Genomic DNA, 16,773 nt, shown 5'->3' with positions numbered 1-16,773 from the left:
TAAACAAAATATTTTGGCTCTTAAACCTAGACTCATAAACCACAAAAAAATATTGTATATAACTTTTATTAGCATAAAATTAATTATAGAAACTAATTATTGATATCAGTATCAATTTGATACTATATGTTACACATGTGCATTAGAATGAATATTAACAAAGCTATTAATAATTTCGATCATATTTATGTCTAATTATATTTGATTAAAAATTATATTATAGTAACTGATAATTAGAATGACTAATAATTAGTATAATAGAATGATTAATAATTAGTATAATTATTTATTAAATGCTGATTTCATATAATTATAAAAAAATTATTTTCCTAAAATAAGATTAAAAGAGAGAGGCAAGCATATTGATATCAGAATATGTCACGTCAGTATTTTTGGCGCCAAAATACTACCTGTCGTAGGATAATATATTGATGTTATTTATTTAAAATATAAAATATAAAAAGATTAAAACAAATTAGACAATAAAAATATTTTAATTTTTTTCAAAAAGTTGAATGAAAAAGTATCTAATTCTAGATTAAGGTTATTCACAAATATAGATAATCTTATTACCAACCAATTATAATGGTTATGTAATAATCGAGTACAATTGAGTCAGATACGATTAAATCTAACTTTAATTAGTTTGGTATTGGTTTTTGAGTGGTGGACCTGAATCATCTTGACTACCTAATTACGTTAATTTAAGTGTGTAAGAGAGTCCAAAATGATTCTTGAAATTTCCAACTCGCATCAAATAAGTTCCTCACTTTTAAAATGATTGAATGTATTCTCCCACTCTTAAAAATATGAATTTTCGTTAGTCCAAAAATCACCAGACATTTTAACGTTGTTGATATGTATAATTAAGTGCCAAGTTGATATTTAACTAAACGACATCATTTAGTGGTAGACCTCCAATTAGTGCAAAACGACGCCGTTTGCACCCTATAATATGTCTTTCCCAATTAAAAAACTCCTAAATAGTCTCCCCCATTAACAAAAGTTACTTTCCCACTAAAAATGATTCCAAAGACATTATCGTCACCTTCATCGCCTCTTTGTCTTCCGCAAGTCAGCGTTGTCGTGGCTCGCCAGAGTTCGTCCACTGTCCCCTCATTTGATTAGCAAAACTCTTCATATCTATCAACATTATTAGACTCAAACATTTTGTCACGGTGAGTGGTAAGGGTTTAGGTTTTTTTTTGTACTGTGTTGGTATTAGTTGGGTGATCATCCTAGTAGATTGTGATTATGATGCTTGCATTTAACTTTTCTAAATATTTTCTATCATTCATTTTTTTCATAGTTGTGCTCCAGGGTTTAGGATTTTTTTACCATTGTACTAATTTTTTGTGGTGATATTTTGGTTTGCAAAGTTAAATGCATGTGTTAGTGTAGTTAACGATTTGTTAGTATGGCTGTAAATATGTATATTTTTAATAAGTGATTGTTTAACATTTTCTGAAAAATGGAATGATGAACTCTGCTATATTTTATTGTGTTTTTTTCAAATGAGTGATTGGCTGAGACTCATTTTTCACTATGGAGGGAGGTTCGAGACCCAAGCTTTTTTTATGGCAAAATTGTGTACATACACATCAAGCCGCACCGATGAATGGCTTAGAATTGATGCAGATTACTTGGATATTTTTGTCATAATTGGTTAATACAAGGAGTTAGGTTATGATAAGTTGATGCTTGCTGTTACTTGGACCCTAAAGAAAATTTAGAGTACAGTTTTAGGAGGTTGAAACTGGACCATGATCTAACGGGCATGGTTAGCCTCTGCCACCAAAATGGTAATATACTAATATCATCCATATCTATTTTGAACATGGTCCCTCTGTCCCTGAGTTTATATATTATATAAAATTGTTTGACGATGATGAATGTGTTGGTGGAGGAGGTGACAAGAATAGCAATGTCTCAGGCTTAGAGCAACACAATTGTGTTAAGAAAATGAACATAATTCGAAGTCAATTGTGTGACCTTATTGAGCAAGAGACTCCAACACCACCTAGTGAGCCAATTGTACAATTGAATACTAACTCATCTGGACCCACACCATAGTCCACACCAAAGGCCATACTGAAGCCCCCACCAAAGCCCGCTATCAGCATTCCCTTAGCACAGCCAAATTCCATTGCTCCCAAAATTTTTTTATCACCACCAAGCCATTGTCTCAACCAAGTCCGACTACACCCACTCTTTCAACTCAGAAAAAAACCTAACACAAACTGTTCAGAGAAATTGCACCACCAAAACAACAAAAATGTTTGGTAGCTTTAAGTTTAACACTTCAATAAAGTCACCTAGAAAATCTGTGACAGGATCTCATGGCAAGAAGGCACCTTGAAAGCTAATCATTGGGGCTGATGGTGAATTATCTGATTCATATGAATCTGCAGAAGATATTCTTTACAAAATACACATGCCACCTGGATTTTTAGAATCCAGCGCTGAATCTAAGACAAAGACATCTAAAAAAAGGTAAAAGCAAAATGTCAATACTTCATACAAGAAAAAAGAACTAATTGTGCATGAAGAAGACTTAATCCTCCCAACTGATAACTCGAACTTTGATAAGGATGGAGGATATGAATCTCATAAGCAGAGTTTTAGTAATTTATTTAGTTTGGTGTAATCTACGTTTTGCTAAATATATTTGTTTGGACTTATATATTTATAATATATTGCATTTTATTAAATTATTCATTTACATGTTCATTTTTGAGTGGCTCTTGGAAGTCAGATGAGTTGAGCACTCTACCAAATTCTGATGATGAGACAAACCCAGTTGTGAATCCAATCTTTAATGATACTGCCAAGTTCGATCATGTCATGTTAGGTTGGAACTAGGGATAAAATTTACAACTAGGAAATCTTCAAGAGGGTTATTACAAACTATACTCTATAAGAAAAAAGGGAAGTAAGGTATTCAAAGAATGACACTACTAGAACTAGAGTTATTTGTAAAAACAAAGAGTGTCATTAGTTAGTCTATTGTTCTTATAACAAGAAACATGCATGCTGGCAGATTAAGACATTTAATGATATGACTATACTTGTGAGAAAAAGACAAAAAATAGGTGTGCAACTAGAAAGTGAGTTACTGAAATCATAATAAAAAAAAGTAAGGAAGTAACCTACTTTTAGGCAATGTGAGGTATTTGATTATTTCAAGAGAGAAACTGGAGTTCAATGTCTAGGACTAACATTACAAGATCTTTAGGAGATGTTAGGAAGATTGTGTGTGATGCCTAGGCATCTTTAGTACTTTTTAGGTTTCTTTTTTATTAGTTTTCTTCGATTTAAATTAAAGCTCTTATATTTTTAGTGAAGTTTTCATGATTAATTATATTCTTAGAGTTGTGTTAGAATGAATGTCTTTTCAAGATATAATTAAGCAAATCAGGATAAAATTCAGAAGAAAACACAAAGTTTGGTGGTGCCATCTTCAAGAGGCCAAGCCCAGCGCCTAAACTCCAAGCTAGGCACCCAAATCTGGAGTCTAGCTCTAAGGATTGGCGCCCAGCGCCCATATTGTAACAACCTAACTTTTACTACCTCATGATCGCACTAAAAGTCCAGACATTATCTACCTCTACTCCTTTACTTTGATACTATTTTTATTTAGTATTGAGCCTTTGTGAAAATACAACCGTATTTTTAATTATGGAAATAAAAAGTCTGTACTTTAAACCACTTAATCACATAAATATATTCACATAGTACTAAATACATAGACTTATTCAAAATTTCTAAAATGCAAGTCCTGTCCCTCTAAAACTCAAAATGACAAAAAGGCGAGGAAAAAAATCTCAACTAAACCAAAAACAAAAAATACAAATACATATAGCCCTATAGTTCAGTCGCGACTTTGCGCCAAAGCTTCCTGAACCTATCACTGAAATGTTGGATATAAAAATGGGTGAGAATATCATCTTTTTGGTTTCTCAGTAGGGAAGGGAATATCATTAAAGCAAAGAAATACTTGCAAATAGAAAGAATTCCCTTATAAAAATAGTTTCTTTTTAAAATAACCCTTTAGAAAAGCTTTATGAGAAATCTTACTTTGAAAAGGTCGTAATGGATCTTATTTAGTTTACAAATTCGTAAAGTAAATCTTTTAAAAAGAGAAAAGACCAAAGGCGTGCCTAAGGACTTCCTATCCAACCAACTTACATCACTCATTTCTATCCAACCAATACATAAACTAGAGTATTAGTACAATACCAAGTCTAATCTACCTCAACCTTCATCACCACATCAGGAACAACCCTCAGCGTCATCACTACCAGCATGAGGGATCTCTTAGTTTTCAAACACAGACAAAACAATGCAAAGCATACACAAATAGAGAATACAGATAGAGTAATTAGATCAAGTATCAGATAGATGTAATTATTCAAATAGGCAAACTAAATACAAGATGCACACCCAAAAAATACACACAAATGCAAATGATGCATGTCTGCCCTATGGCCGATGATATCATCTGTCGGTTATACAGCCAAGCCCGACATGTTTGGTAGCTAACCCTGGATAGTTGGTGCGCAAGAGTGAAACTCGCACAACTGAACCGGCAAGTGCACCGGGTCATCCAAGTAATACCTCAGGTGAGTGAGGGTCAATCCCACGAAAATTGTTGGATTGAGCAAGTTGTGATTATCTTGCAAATCTTAATCAAGCGAACAGAAAAGATAATGGTTGTTGTAGGCGCATAAAATAGAATAATAAAGAAAGCAATTAAGAATTGACGTAAAAACAATAGTAAGAAATCAATTAAGGCCTCGGAGATGCCTGTTCTTCTGGATTGATACTTTTTACTGATTACTTTAATAATGAGTGATTCATTCAATGGCAAGGCTGTAAGTGATTAAGACAGGGGTAGTGGTCATTAATCTCCTCTGATCCAAATCAAACACCCGAACAGGTCAGTCAATCTGGACGAGGATAAAGCTCACGCAATTCAATCTCTGATGATCCTACTCAAAACGCCACAGACAAGGTCGGATCTTCCAGATCGAAGAATGAAGCTCTATGATTCTAGCCTTAATGCCACAGGGACTTTAATTACCCATGACTAACGGGATTTCATGTCACATATCCCAATTAGACCAAATAACTTGTTGGAACCTGTGATGTACTCTCAAGCTGTAGCTCAATACTATCCGGGTCAGGACTCGTAAAGAACTCATGTAGAATAAGGGGTCATACTCTCATTCCACCCTAGATTCATAAAGATGAAGAACGATAATACATCATAGAATGAAATCAAACATATATTAAAGTAGAAAAGTAATGATATTAATCCATAGGAATGAGCTGAGCTCCTATCCTTAACCTAGGAGGTTTAGCCGCTCATATTTTACAGAAATAAAGTGTGATAAGTTTTGAGAGGCTGAAGATCCTAAACATGGGTGATCTTCACCTATATATACTAATCTAATAATTAAAAATTACAAAAATGAAATAAACTAAACAGAAAGGTGCGAAAATCCACTTCTAGACCCACTTGGTGAGTGTTTGGACTGAGCTGGCATCCAACTTGGCTGAGTGGGCATTGAACGCCCACTAGGGGGTGTCCACGCTGCCTTGATGCTCCCTTGGTGGCATTGAATACCAGTTTTAGGTGTTCAACACTGGCCTTGGTCCTTTTGGGGCGTTGAACACCAGAAAGGGGATAAGTTGGGCGTTCAACACCCATTTTGGGCAGCCATTTCCATAAAAAAGTATAGACTATTATATATTTCTAGAAAGCCCTGAAAGTTATCTTTCCAACGCCGTTAAGAACGCATCAATTAAACCTCTATAACTTCAGAAATTCTCGTTTGAATGCATGGAGGTCAGGATTTGACAAGATCTGCTATCGTTTCTTTGCCTCTGAATCAAACTTTGCCAAAACTTGCCATTTTCACCCAAAAATCACCTAAAATCATAAGAAAAACACAAAAACTCAAAGTAGCATCCAAAATATGAATTTTTCACTAAAACTTACTAAAACATACTAAAACTTGATAAAATGTACTGAAAACACTAAGAAAATGGACCTAAAAAGTGTATAAAATATCCGCTCATCAATAGTCTATGTGTGCGTACATCTCTCAAGAGGGATTCACTTGGAGGAATAATATCTAGAAAGGTCTAAGTGTCCGGCTGATGAACTAATTTTTGACGGTTTAGAATTTCACAAATGAAATCTCGTTGCAAGTATAGTTTCTAAACCAACAAATAATCCTCTCATGCAAAAAATTATTTGTCACAAGTACAAACCCCTAAAAATAATAACGAAAGTATTTAAACCTCGGGTCGTCTCTCAAAAGAATTGCAGGGAAGTGTTCTTGTTATTGGTTATGAGATGTATATTTTGGAATTTTGAATAAGGAACAAGAAAAGTAAATTGCAAGAATAAAACTAATAGCTAATAAAGCTCATGGCAAGGAATGAGAACTAAAAGTTCTATCCTTATTATCTTCCTCAATTGTGACATCAATTGTCCATTGCTCCCACTTAGTCAACCTTTAACTATGAAGGAAAGTCAAGTGGATAAATCAACTTGAATCCTCAAGCCCTAATCAACTCCTAAAGAAAGACTAGAATTAGTGGAATTCAAATCAACTAGCAACTTTCAATTATCAATCAACAAAAGAATTTGATAACTCAAGAGTCTCCAATTACTCAACCAAAGCCAAGAGGAGGAAAATCTACTCTATAATCCAACCAAGCATTTTATCAAACACTTGGAAGGCACAAAAGCAAAGCAACATAGAATTGCAAGAAAAATAAATCTTCAACTACTAATTGTAAGGAAATTAACAATAATTAAACTCAACAATAAAGGAGATGAAACATAAATTGCATTTAAGAGAAAATAGAAGAAGAGCGCATCAACAACAAAGTAAACAATTACAAGAATTAAAGTACAAAACTAAGAAAGAAAAGGTAGAAGAACAAGAAATTGAAGAGGAAAAGTATATCAAAGCATGAAATTAACCTAGATCTAAGAAATCCTAATCTACCCTAATCCTAATTCTAGAGAGAAGAGAGAGCTTCTCTCTCTAGAAAACTAACTAAAACATTTCCTTCAAAATTCAATTATGACTTCCCCCCTTGACTCCTCTTGATTTCGGCATGTAATAGGCTCTGAAATGAGTTGGATTTGGGCCTAGGAAACCCAGAAATCGCCCCCAGCGTTTTCACTTTAATGAAGTCACGTGTGAACGTTGACGCGTACGCGTGGGTCACGCGTACGCGTCGCTTGACATTTTTGCTTTCCATGCGTACGCGTCATATACGTGTACGCGCCGCCATGTGACTTCACATTCCACGCGTGCGCATCTGCTGCGCGTGCGCGTCGATGAATGCATCCCAAATCCTTGATTTCCCATAATTTTTTCACTTTGCATGCTTTTCTCTTCATTCCTTTGATCAATTCCTGGCCCTTTTCAACCTGAAATCACTAACACACACATCAAGGCTTCTAGTAGAATCAAAGGTGAATTTAAATTAACCAATTAAGGGCTTAAAAAGCATGTTTTCACTTTTAAGAACAAATTAGGAGAAATACATAAAACCATGCCATTTTACTGGATAAATGTGGGAAAAGGGTGATAAAATCTCCTAAATTCAGCATAGAATGCTCCATGAAATAGTGGTGCATCACCGGCCACATCTTGCGACGGAGGATCAACATTTGGGAGCAAGCAGGATAAAACCACCATCCTTGCATCTATCCAAGAAGATCAAATACAAATTGGGTGCAAGCGGGACAAAACCACTATCATTGCATCTACCCAGAATCTCAAACCATAACTGGAGAAAGTGGAATAACATCACTGTATCTACCCAGATAGGTATATCTTAATCAAATTTAATTCATTATGTAAGCTGGATAACACACAGACCTTGCCAATTCAGCCGTACTCTGTCATCGTCAATCTCATCATAAAATTTATCATTTAACATAATCATAATCGCCACTTGTCATATCATAATCCTCATCAACCACAATCATTATTCCACGTAAATATAATCAATCGGAACCAACACCACATTCTTAATCATTACTAATTGGTTCATCAATAACGTAATCATCATCAATCATAATCCCTCGCACATGTCTCAACTTAAATCAAAATTCTCATCATACTCATCAATAATTCAATACCAGAACTCTACTCCGCACACTTTAACATGCACCGGATTGGACTTGGACCATTACATTCGGCTTGTGGGTATGAGGTCTCTAATACGACACCCTATACTTGAGGTCAAGCTTGTATACAAACTCAATTAGAACATAATCATTTATAGCCAACAACAATCTAGGTCAAACACGGCATAATCCATTCAATCTCATCGAATCACATTTCTCTAATTAATCACTTTATAGATTGACAAACCAAACTTTCCTATTCCTTAATTTCAGTTTAATAATCCCAAAGTTCCACTATTATCCAAGGTTCAAAAAATCGGACCGGTCATCAAACTGCTCTAGCTACTGGTTCACTGGTGTCTAGTTCACTGGTCCAACCGGTCTAACCGGTGGTTCAACCGGAAAAACCGTTTTAAAATAAAATAATAAATAAATTATAAATAAACATCCTAAAATATAATTATAGTATAATATAAATATTAAAATAGTTTTCAAATTTAAAAAACTACATTAAATTCATCAATCAAATTCATATAATCTTATTAATATACAAATTCAAGTTAAATAGTATAAAAAAATACCAAATATTAAATGTCAACATAAAGATTTATCAATCATCAAAACCTCAAGATGTTCTTGTGAGTTTCTTTTTTTTGGGGATAATTATTTAAACATATTATGTAATTATGATTGTGATTTCAACTATTGTGCTAAGAAAAACCTTCAAGTAACAAGGATATGTTGATGGTGGTGGTGTCTTCTGAGGCATCAATGTCTCCTCATCCAGCCCCTCCAATTTCTTCAACTAAAGCCATAACAAAAGGAATGGTACCAGAAAATGAGGTAGTTAATAGATCATCAAATGAGAAGCTTTTTGTTATTTCAAGTGAAGATGAACAAGCCAATGCACAAGTTTGAATGTAGCAACTTAACAGAACTTAACAGAGTCAGAAAGAAAAAAGAAGCAGCAACAAAAGTTAAATACAGCAACAAATAATCACTCTAAACCCTGAAGTTAATAACTATTTTAACAAAAATTCAGAAACATCATACTTAAAAATTAAAAAATGGCAACAGCAGCATAACAGAGTAACAAAACATTCAAAACCAAACTTCAAGGACCATCAGCAACAGCAACAGATCCAGAACCAACTTTCAAACATTCAGAATAAAACTTCAAACCATCGGCAAATACAGGACAGACTCAATAATGATTAACCATGTTAGGAGCCATCAGCAATTAAAAATAGCAGCCACAAGTCCACAACACAATGATTAACCATGTTCTTAACCTAAAGCAGGAGCCAAACACAATGAAAATTAACAGCATGTTCTTAACCACAACACAAGACCATATCAGCAATTTTGCCTACAGCAATTTTGCCTACAACATTCAACAATATTGCAAAACAGAGTAAGTTCCCACTTTCCAGCATTAACAAAACACAATGAACACTAAAACGGAGTAACAAATTAAGTGTTCTGGACTAAAACAGAGTAAGTTTCCAGCATATTAGGTGTTCTGGACTAAAACAGAGTAACAAATTAACAATTACAAAGCAGCAAAACACTAAAGCAGTAATATTAGGTGTTCTAGAATCAGAACCATACATTCTAAGAAGAACGAAGAACGCAGACCCAACACCCAAGATGAATTGAAGAATTATGGAACAAAAATTGAAGAAGAAGTTCAGAGAAGATGAAGACGTGGAGTCACTCACCTGGGTTCGAGATGCCAGCGAAGACGAAGAGGAAGAAGCGGCGGTGCGGTGCTGAGGACCAGGCGACGGCGGTGGCACTGACGACCTGAGGACCGCGGCGACGATGGAGGGCTACTGGGCTGGGAATGCTTCAGACGGCTAGGTACACCGTTCACGAGTGGAGTGAGACTGAGATGAATGAATGGGGAAGAGACCAGGCGACGGCGGTGGTGCTAACGACCTGAGAATCCCGGCGACGATGGACGGCTACTGGGCTGGGAATGCTTCAGAGGGCTAGGGTTCACCGTTAGTGAGAGTGTGAGACTGAGATGAATGAATGGGGGAAGAAGGGGGGTTTAGGGTCACAAGTGGGTCCAGGTCGGGTTTCATTTTTTTTAAACAATTAAAAACGGCGTCGTTTTAGAGGAACCAGCCGGTTACCAGTCCGGCCCAACCGGCTGGTTTTCGGCCAGTTCACCGGTTTTTGGCCGATTCACCAGTTTTCGACCGGATTTCTCACCAGCGGTTTTTGGAGGAGGACCGGACCGTTTGCATCGCCGGTTCGCAATTAAACCGGTCAAACTGGCCGGTCCAGTCCATTTTTCAGAACCTTGCTATTATCTCGTAATTCTTGTAAATCACAACTCAACTATATGTTCCACAAGTATCTCTTTTTTCTTCCACTCACAACTTAGCTCTATTTAACACTATCTCATTTTACAATTTCTAACCCGAACCCATGGATTGATAAAGTAATTTATCTTTTTTAAATCTTTAATTAAATAAATAAATCTCTTTTTGTTGTTATTCAAATTTAAATAAGTTAAATCATAAACCAATTTTAAAACCATTTCAAGTTTTAAAACTTTTTCAATAAGGCTCAAAGCCATACCAGTTAAAAATCAAAAATCCTATTTTGAAACCCCGAAAGCGTTTATCCTCAAATCCATTATTTTAGTTACTTTAAATTCTTAAAAAGTACTCATGACATATTACTTTTGATAAATTGACCAAACCAAACTCATTTTCGAAACAATAACCAAAACTTTCAAAACCCTTCAAATTCTTAGAAAAATTTCGGCAGAACTTTCCCTAAAAAATGGAGTTTACCACCCTTCATGGGTTCCCTCAATTCAACTTCAACACAACAAAAATTAGCATTTCAATTCAACATTCTAAGTCCGTCATTCAAAACCAATAATGATCAATTTCAATAAAAAAAAAGGACCAAAATCAACATATTCAATCAATTTCACCAAAAATTATGAAATTAACCAATCACCAACAAAGACAACATTTCAATCACAGTAGAAAAATCATTTACATCATAGACATTTATCTATTTGCATTAACCTATTAAACTTGTCAAGTATTCAAAGCCCAAAACATTTTCATTTTAAAACAATCCTAGCCCCTACCTCAATTAACCGTAATCCAGAAATTAAACACGGCAATTTTCTTTTATTCTTAATTCGCAACAGCAACCTCATTGATTTCCAAGCAACCGCAATAAATACAGCAGCAACAACGCATATCTGACATAATTTGGATTTAATGCAGAAATTGAGGTTAAGCGAAACTAGAATAAATTATTGCGGCAAAAAGATGTAAAACATATTCGATCTTACCATGAGGGACGGCCAAGAATGCTGTGGCAGCAACTCCGGCAGCCACAAATGCAGCATGCAACAACGGTACACACTCCTACGACATTAATACCTCAAATTCTTTAACAAGCTATAATCAAGCACTAACTGCGAAGGTCCAAAATAGAATACACTTACTGTAACAACATAACGAAGCAGTAGCAACTCTGAACAAACCTGGCAGCAGCAACAGCGACAACTTTCACCGCATGCAATCCCAGTAAATTAACCCTACGGTACCAACATCTCGACCTCTTTAACAAACTGTAACAGAACACTAGATATTGAGGGTTCTGAAAAAAGAGAAATTACCGCACTTAGGAAGATTGCCAGGACAGAGCAGCGGCAGCTCCGACGGTAACTCCCGATGGCGAGACTTGCAGCGAGGAGCTCTAGTGGTGACACAGCAGCGACTTCACGGCTCCCTCTCACTCTTTGTTCCTCGTTCTTGACGGCGACAAGGCATGACGGAGCTGGCAGCAGCAGGGCGCTATGGCGGTGACCCACGACGAGGACAGCGATGAGTCAGCTTCTTCCTCTCCTCTGGCTCGCTCTCTTCTGCGAACTCTCTCTCTCATGCGCATCTCCTTTTGGGCCTCCCCCTCAAGCTCGTGACAGCAGTTATCTCGACGACGGCTGGCTCAAGGCGACGGCGACGCAGACAGCCTCAGTCAATGATGGTGGTAGCTCGGATGATGATCACAAGGCGCGACGGTTCCTCCTCGCGTGTGGCATGGACGGCGGCGACAGCGGCACTAGGCCCTACCGGCGCTGCTGTTCCCTCTTTTTCTCTCTTCATCTCCGCTGTGTGTATGTGTGTATTTTGTGTGTATGTTGAGTTTTGGGAAGAAACAGGGTGGCGGTTATGGCTAAGTTAGAAGGAGTTAGGGTTAGTGTGTTTGATTTTTAGGATTAGGGTTTGATTTGGAGATTTTTGGGTTAATTGGAGTTTGGTAATTTTAATCAAATTAAGGTATAGAGTGTTAATTTGAAATCTAATTTTATCCCTTAAAATTATTTTAAAAATATTATTTAATTATCAATTTGCTAATTGGCTTTTAATCAAGTATTCTAATTTAAAATATAAGATAATATAATTAATTTTTTTTATTTATAAAACTTAAAGTATTAAATTCAAAAATTTTAGTTATTTAAATAAATCATATAAAATTTTTATTATTTCACAACTACTAAACTTTATAATTTAAATATAGAAAATTATTCAATTATTCAATAATTATAAAATTAGATAAAACTTTTAATTTAAATAGTCAAAACCTCATTATTTTTGAATTTCTAAAACTTTAAATTGTAAATAGGAAAATGATCAATAATTATAAAATAAGATAAAATCCTTAATTTATTTTAAACTCAATTTATCAAAACTTACTTTAATTATCTTTAATAAAATAATTTTTGAAATTAAAGTCTTTAATGAATAAATAAATTGAAATTAGCTCGTAATAAGATTTTTTCAAAAATTCTAGGTCTTACATTCTATCCACCTTATAAAAATTTTCGTCCTGAGATATATAAAAATAGTTTCAACTTGTTATAAAATAAGTGAAGAAGGTATGATAAGGTGCCAAAATTTTCAAAATAGACTTGATGGGTTCGTGTTAAGTTATTATGGGCGGCGTCACACATCCTTATTCGTTTAACAACCCGAAAACTTCGCTGCTTTCAAACTCGCTTATCACTCCGTTTCAAGTTCACTCGAATATCTAATGTCATCCCCAACACTTATCATATATTAAAAGTTTCTCAACTTCCATTCCTTTTGAACTCTTATCTTGATCCTTCAATCTTTTCAATACGTCCAACTCTATAAACTTTTTGTTCTCTCACAACCCTCTGGTGAGTTCCGAAAAATGACTATCCTTGCAAACTTCACCAAATACTTGCTATCTCGTTACGTCCATCAAATGTGGTCTATATAATTTAAATCTTGATTCACCTTCTGCGTCAACAAGCTGCGTACCAATGATCTATCATACCGCTAGATATATCTAGGAATTGCACGTGAGACCAAGGCAAGCTCAAGTATACACAAAGATATACAAGTCTCAGGAAGAGAAGAATAAGAGTCAACGACAACTTTTTCATGAACTCAGAAGGATTAATAATAAAGGAAGTGGTACATTAGATTAAAATGAGTTCAAGTTAAATCAAAGATGTACAAGGTTCATAAAAATATGGAAGAATGGTCTAAGTCACAAGTAAATAAGGATGGTCGAAGGCTATAAAGTGTGCCGGAAGAAAAAATTAAATGCAAGAAAGAATCTGGAATCCAAAGAACTTCGATAGGAATATTGGGAAGAGAAACAGTGCATGGGTTTGAAATAAAGTCTAGATGAGTCAAGAAGTACATAGTTTATAGGAAAAATGACTAAATTCGATCATATTGTTCACAAAATTCAGGAGGAAGATTAGCAACACCATCATATAAAATATTCACAAAGGATGGAAAAACTTAAGTAGAAATGAATTTACTTTTTCAAAAGAAAGATACGAAACTAACATTTTTCAAAAGCAATACTAAAGATATATATAATGCACTACGTCAAAATAGATCCAAGCTAAAATAAATTATTCAAAGTTTGTAAAAATGAGAATTATTTGGGCTATGAATAGAAAATTTGTCTCAAGAATTTTGAAAGATACTTAGGGGCATAATCATATAAGAATCATGTATAAAATCGCAATAAAATTGGTAGAAAATCAAGTTGTGTCTAAGGAAGAAAGTCTAAGTTAAACTTTTCCCATCGGTCAAATAAAGAATAAGTGGTGCGTTGCAAACAAATAAGTTCAAACTACAATAACAAAGTTTCAAAGTGCATATAAGGGGATATATGCTGAATTGAGAATGATCATATAAAAATTCTAAAAATAGTTGTGGATGTAGTCAAGTAAGAAAAGAATTAAATTGAAATTTCTGTCAAGAGGGTCAGAAATAAGAACTCCAGGAGAAATTTACAAGGAAAGACATATTGCACCAAAACATGTTCAGAGTTGATCAAGAAATTACATCGTCCACGTAAAGAAATGCAATATCAAGGAAAATCTTGTAAAAGAATCAACTAAAACATTCCTTAAAAGATCAAAAACGAAACTCCAAGAGAATTTCACAAAATGTGACGTATCACCGCGGAGCAACTTCAAGTCGCCTCAAGGGTTTCATAGCTCATGTGGAGGAATATGAAGTCAGCAACCGTGTTGCAAGAATCAAAAAGAGCAACTAAGAGTACGATTAATCAAATTACGCATAAGAAAACTCAAATCACGTTTCAAGAAAAGGGAGTGAAATAGGAAATTTCAAGATGAGAAAAAGAAGGATAATTGATACATCAAATAATGTGGCAAGGTTATAGCACATTCATTGACATACACTAGTTAAAAGGAACACCTAATATTTCCAAAGATCCGAGAATTATTTGTTGCACCAGAACAAATCCAAGATTAAATCAAGGAGCAAAGAGTTTGTGAAGAAGGCTATAAATAGTGATAAGGATAAACGTTTCAAAAGATTCATGCAACAATCAGATACAGAACCAAGTAAGGACATACATGAATGATAACATAAGGTTGGCGAATAAGTCAATCACATTCCAAGAAAGAAATAAAGAACAAGGAATCTCAATGCAATTGATAGAGAAAAAGATAACGCCAAGCATGAGTAGAGAGTATACATCAAACAGAACTAACTTCAAAAATTAATTTCTAACACTCCCAAAACCCGTGAACTGCATCACTTATTAATTCTATTTTATCTATGATAACCCATTAACTCTCCCGTACACATAAACTATCAACATTAAGATGGCCAAACTTAAAATCAGCAGATATGCAATGGTAAGCTAACAACGTTAATCAATAGATGGTCATGTGCATAAAGCTGCAATTCTTGTTATCCGGACAAGACCTACAATATGACAGATACTCAGAGTATGCAATGAAGCATAGTCAGTTCATTTCCAAGACTCTAATCAGGATGAACTGCTCTGATACCATAAATGTAACGACCTAACTTTTACTACCTTATGATCGCACTAAAGTCCGAGCGTTACCTACCTCTACTCCTTTATTTTGATACTATATTTATTTAATATTGAGCCTTTGCAAATATACAACTGTATTTTTAATTATGGAAATGAAAAGTTTGTACTTTAAACCACTTAATCATATAAGTATATTCACATAGTACAAAATACATAGACTTATTAAAAAATTATCAAATACAAGTCTTGTCCCTCTAAAACTCAAAATGACAAAAAGGCGAGGAAAAAAATCTCAACTAAACCAAAAACAGAAAATACAAATACATATAGCCCTGTAGTTCGGTCATAGCTTCGCGCCAAAGCTTCCTGCTAAAGCTTCTTGAACCTGTTACTGAAATGTTGGATATAAAAAGGGGTGAAAACGTCATCCTTTTGGATTCTCAATAGGGAAGGAAATACCATCAAAGCAAAGAAATACTTGCAAATAGAAAGAATTCTCTTATAAAAACAGTTTCTTTTTAAAATTAACCTTTTAGGAAAGCTTTATGAGAAATCTTACTTTGAAAATGTCGTAATGGATCTTCTTTATTTTACAAATCCGTAAAGTAAATCTTTTAAAAAAGGGAAAAGACCAAAGGCATGCCTAAGGGCTTCCTACCCAATCAACTTACATCACTCATTCCTAACCATCCAATACATAAACTACAGTATTAGCACAATACCAAGTCCAATCTACCTCAACCTCCATCACCACATCAGGAACAACCCTCAGCATCACCACCGCCAGCATGAGGGATCTCTAAGTTTTCAAACACAAACAAAACAATACAAAGCATACACAAATATAGAATACAGATAGAGCAATTATATCAAGTAGCAGATAGATTTAATTATTCAAATAGGCAAACCAAATACAAGATGCACACTCAAACAATACACACAAATGCAAATGATGCATATTTGTCCTATGGCCGATGATATCATCTGTCGATTATATAGCAAAGCCCGACATGTCCATTAGCTAACCCTGGATAGTCCTTGTGTGCACGCATCTCGCAAGAGGGATTAACATCTCTTGGAGGAATAATATTCGGAAGGGTCTAAGTGTCTAGCCACAACTTGTGACGGAGGATCAACATCTGGGAGCAAGCGGCATAAAACCACCATCCTTACATCTACCCAAGAAGATCAAATACAAACTGGGAGCAAGTAGGACAAAGCCACCATCCTTACATCTACCCAGAATCTCAAACCATAACCCGGAGCAA

At 35.0% G+C, this 16,773-nt stretch overlaps 1 long non-coding RNA gene across 4 annotated transcripts; it reads right to left on the bottom strand.

The window, feature by feature from the left end:
• Positions 1-6,846: 6,846 nt before the first annotated feature.
• LOC112749916 (uncharacterized) lies at positions 6,847-12,404 on the bottom strand. 4 transcript variants are annotated; one of them, XR_011873273.1, is made up of 6 exons: positions 11,820-12,404; positions 11,646-11,738; positions 11,490-11,565; positions 9,883-10,185; positions 8,883-8,966; positions 6,847-7,456 (listed from the first exon to the last, which is right to left on the bottom strand). It is a non-coding gene; the product is annotated as an uncharacterized lncRNA (long non-coding RNA). The 4 variants fall into 4 exon arrangements; XR_011873274.1 differs by having other exon boundaries at positions 9,883-10,155; XR_011873271.1 differs by lacking the exon at positions 6,847-7,456 and having other exon boundaries at positions 8,677-8,966.
• Between the last annotated feature and the right edge of the window lie 4,369 nt (positions 12,405-16,773).

The sequence above is a fragment of the Arachis hypogaea genome, chromosome 15 (assembly GCF_003086295.3).
Source record: "Arachis hypogaea cultivar Tifrunner chromosome 15, arahy.Tifrunner.gnm2.J5K5, whole genome shotgun sequence".
Taxonomy (NCBI): Eukaryota; Viridiplantae; Streptophyta; class Magnoliopsida; order Fabales; family Fabaceae; genus Arachis; species Arachis hypogaea.
The sequence above is the reverse complement of the archived record's forward strand: the minus strand, read 5'-3'. Positions and strand labels throughout refer to the sequence as shown.